This window comes from Microtus ochrogaster, unplaced genomic scaffold, assembly GCF_000317375.1.
Source record: "Microtus ochrogaster isolate Prairie Vole_2 unplaced genomic scaffold, MicOch1.0 UNK1, whole genome shotgun sequence".
In the NCBI taxonomy this organism is placed as follows: Eukaryota; Metazoa; Chordata; class Mammalia; order Rodentia; family Cricetidae; genus Microtus; species Microtus ochrogaster.
Window position 1 is genome coordinate 36,142,031 of NW_004949099.1, and position 4,617 is coordinate 36,146,647.

Genomic DNA, 4,617 nt, shown 5'->3' on the forward strand with positions numbered 1-4,617 from the left:
CTCCTCCTCTTCTTTCTTCTTCTTCTTCTTCTTCTTCTTCTTCTTCTTCTTCTTCTTCTTCTTCTTCTTCTTCTTCTTCTTTGTGCCAACATTAACTTTATTTAATGATTTCCTTCATGATGAGGAAAATGCTACCCAGATAAAAGACATCAGATGTTGGCTCAATTCTACACAACAGCACCGCTCTGGAGCCAAGAGAGACATGCTCACCATGGCTTAACCTAAGAAATTAATGACAGCTTTATTTCTTCTCTCTCTCTCTCTCTCTCTCTCTCTCTCTCTCAAAATCATCTAAGAGGGACCTCACACTGTGATTTTAGGCACTCCAAAAACTATCCAAGACCCTGAAAGTATCCTGGGGTCACCACTCTTGAGTCCAGCCTTGGATGTCAAAAGAAAAGCCAGTCGATGGGTGCTCTCATTAGTCCACTGGGCTAATGAACTTTGGTTTGGACATTTTCAAAATACCAGTTTTGGGTTTTGCTGAGTCTCTGCCTAGGGCTTGTAATGAAAAACTTCTGCTTTCTCCTTTCTCTCGTGTCTCTTTCCAGGCTCAAGCACTTCTCTAAATTACTTGGAATGAGTATAACTTTTTTCTCTTTTCTGTGTGCATGCTTTCCCTAACACTTAGCTTTCTGGGCTTCCTCACTCTCCAGCCCTCTGCTCCTCACCTGTGGTGACTTCTGTCTAAACTCCATTGCCAGTTTAAACAGTGTAGCTTTTTTCCTTTCTCTTTTCCATTCTCTTTCAACCAGCAGCTGCCAAGATTTACAGTCTGCCTGCCCTGGAGAGTTTTCCTTTAGACACTAATAAAATTGTCCTTGCGCTTCAAAACAATCAGTAGTAATAGAAAGCATTTCAACCACATCATCAGCCACATTGACCTAATTATAATTTGCCCCAAAATTACATTGAACACGCAGAGAATAAACACTTAAATGGTGTTGATGAAAAGCTGACTGCGTGCTTTTCAGTTTTCAGCCATAGCAGGAAAAAAGCTGCCAGTTTTCTGGGCCACCCTGCCAGGGCAAACTCTGACCCTTTCAGGCAGGCGGTCCAACTGAGTGTGGTCTGTGAGCAGAATGCTGCAGCTTGCTTGCTGGCAAGGACCTTGAAATGCCGTAGAGTTGTGGCAATAAACCTGGCTCTGGCAGGTACCTTCCCCATGAGGCTGGAATCTCAGGAAGCTAAGAAAAGGGCTGGATCCAGCCGTCAAAGCCATGGCTTTAATCCTACCCATATTGCTTGGTAAACTAAAGACTCAATGTGGTCAGAAAAAGAGAGAGAGATACAGTAAAGATATATTCAAAAATGAAAAAAAAAACCTCTAAATGGTTTATGTGTTAAAAATATATGCAGGCGGGGCTGGAGAGATGCTCAGTGGTTAAGAGCATTGCCTGCTCTTCCAAAGGTTCTGAGTTCAATTCCCAGCAACCACATGGTGGCTCACAACCATCTGTAAAGAGGTCTGGCGCCCTCTTCTGGCCTTCAGGCATACATACAGACAGAATATTGCATACATAATAAATAAATATTATATATATGCAGGCTAAAAGTTGAAGTCCTTAAAAATAAAAAAGAGAGTAGTTGGGTGTGGTGGTACATACCTTTAATCCCAACACTTGGGAGGCAGAGGTAGATTGACCTCTGTGACTTCAAGGTGTGGTAGCACAAGCCTTTAATCCCAATGCCTGGAAGGCAGGGACAGGCAGATCCCTGTGCGTTCAAGGTTTGGTAACACACCTTTAATCCCAGCACTTGGGAGGCAGAGACAGGAGGATCTTTGTGAGTTCAAGGACAGCCTGGTCTACAGAGGGAATTCTAGGACAGCCAAAGATACACAGAGAACCTGTCTCAAACAGTAAAAGAAAAAATAAAAGAAATACAGGTTAAAATAAAGCCACTTAAAGATGAAAAACACACAGAAAATCTTGATACTGTATGTTATTATGCTCTCTTTGAATTGTTTGAATGCTGAAGAAGGAGCAACAGCTCCTAAAAGATATTTCTTATGAATGCTACTGAGCTAATCCAAGATAGTTATTTTAAAAATACCTTGACTTCAAAATTGAAGTCAAAAGGTATGTTACTTTGGAGAAGAGATTTTGCTTTTGTTTCTACAGAAAATGAGAGGTTGTAAATTCATTCTAAGTTAAGGAAAATCCAGTTTGATCAAGGAAGACCACCTGAGAAATCTCTGGTAGGAACAGATGGCCTGGATGTCTGAGTTCTACATCCAGAACAGATTCAAGACTGCTGCCTGAGATGATCAAGACTCACAGGATACTCCAGTCAGGACTTGATTATAACTCTAAATTTTCTTTAGGTCCCTATAAGATTATCAGTGCCCCCAACCAGCAGGAAGTAGCCTGGAATACTACACCCACATTCCCCAAAAATGGACTATGGGTATTTTTCTTTGTTTAAAAAAAGAGGGAAGTGGTGCAGGAGAATTGTATGTATTCTATCAATCATGTATTTTAATAAAACACTGAGTGGGCAGGCAGGAAGTACAGGCAGGTAAACCAGACAGGAAGTAGAACAGGAGAATGCTGGGAAGGAGGAAGCCCATTCCTCACATTCCAGCCTAGACCACCAAGAAGCAACATGTGATCTGCCCTGCTGAGAAAGGTACCAAGCCACCTGGCTAATGTAGATAAGAACAATGGGTTAATATGAGTGATAAGAGCTAATAAGAAGCCTGAGCTAATGGGCCAATCAGTTTATAACCTATGTAGACCTGTGTGTGATTTTCTTTGGGGCTTGCCAGCTGTGGGGAACTGGGTAGGACAGAAACCCCAACAAGCAGGCCCCCTTATGTTACATGTAGTAATAGAAAGCATTTCAACCACATCATCAACCACATTGATCTAATTAAAATTTGCCCCAAAATTATATTGAATATGCAGAGAATACATGCTTTTTTTTCAAGTTTGGAAAAAAAAGTTAATAAAAACAGATGGTATATTGAGCTATAATATACATTTCAATGAATTTGAGATACAAGGACATTTTCATCTTTATTCGTTAGTGTGTGTGTAAGAGAGAGACAGAGACACACAGAGAGAGAGGGGACTTGGGATCACACACATGTCACGCTGTGCATGCATAGGTCAGAGAACAATTTTGCAAAGATGGCTTTCTTCTTCCACTTTCCAGTATATATTCCGGGATTTAATACAGGTCACTAGGCCTGTGCAGAAAGCCCTTCACCATCAGAGCCATCTCACATCCTGATGTTAGGATATTAGACATACATACACCAGAGCTACCTCACATGTTAGGATATTAACATACGTCCACCAGAGCCACCTCACATGTTGGGATATTAGACATACGTCCACCAGAACCACCTCACATGTTAGGATATCAGAAATATGTCCACCAGAGCCACCTCACATGTTGGGATATTAGACATATATCCAACCAGAGCCACCTCACATTTTAGGATTTTAGACGTACGTCCACCAGAGACACCTCACATGTTAGGATATTAGACATACATCCTATAGCTGCAAAGGAACCAACAACAAGGAAAAGAATCTCCACATTAAAAACTTGGAAATTGAAACCCACTTCTAAATAAGTCATAAATCAAAGAAAAGAAAAAGAAATACTTCAAACTGTGTGCAGTGGAATGTATGTAGCATGATTAATTAATAAAATATCACCGTAAATGTGAACATTAGCTAAATGATGCTTAGAACTATTGCAACTTCCAATGAATAGGAGACAGATAAAAATAATTGGGGTTTGAAACTTGATATTAGCAAATTAAAACCAGAGTAAACAGAAAAGTGCTTAGAATCAAAAGAACCCTAAATCAAAATATAGTAATAGGAATTTAGCAGAAACTCAAATTTGGTTCTTATATGAGATTGAGATTGATAAAGCTCCCATTAGCGAGAGAAAGAGGACACTGGTCACAGGTCAGGGTGAAATCTAATAGTGTGTGTGCATGTGTGCACCTAGTGCCCTGGCTCCCCTGGGACTGGAGTTGCAGACGGCTGTGAGATGCTGTGTGGGTGATGGGGATCAACCCAGGTCTTCTGGATGAACAGGCAGTTCTCTTAACCTCAGAGCCATCTCTCCATACCACAATGATTTTTTTTTTAAAAGGAAAGAACAGAGCATTGCTTTAATGCCTGTAATCTCAGCATTCAAGAGGCAGAAGGAGGGGGACGATGGTAAATTCAAGGTCAGTCTGGGTCACAAAGCAAGATGGCCTCTACCACCACCTCCCCAAAGAGGGAAGATTGGAAGCACTAAGTCTACCTTAAGGAAAAAGGAAAAGAACAAACTACGTCCAATGTTAGAAGATAGGAAATGATCAAGATCAGAGCAGAAATACAGAATTTTCAAAAATGAAAACTAGCAGTTTTGAAAAGCTAAGTAAAATCAACAACCCTTGGGCTGGTTTAAGCACAAGAGACAGGCTTGACCACTAAAATCAGCTTTTGACAATGTGGCCATTGTCACAAAGTAACAAATTAAGATATCCATAGATCTAGGAGAGCCTTCCGTCACTGAGAATCTTCTAGAATATAGATATAGGAGAGCCTTCTGTCACTGAGAGTCTTCTAGAATACAGATATAGGAGACCTTCTGTCACTAACA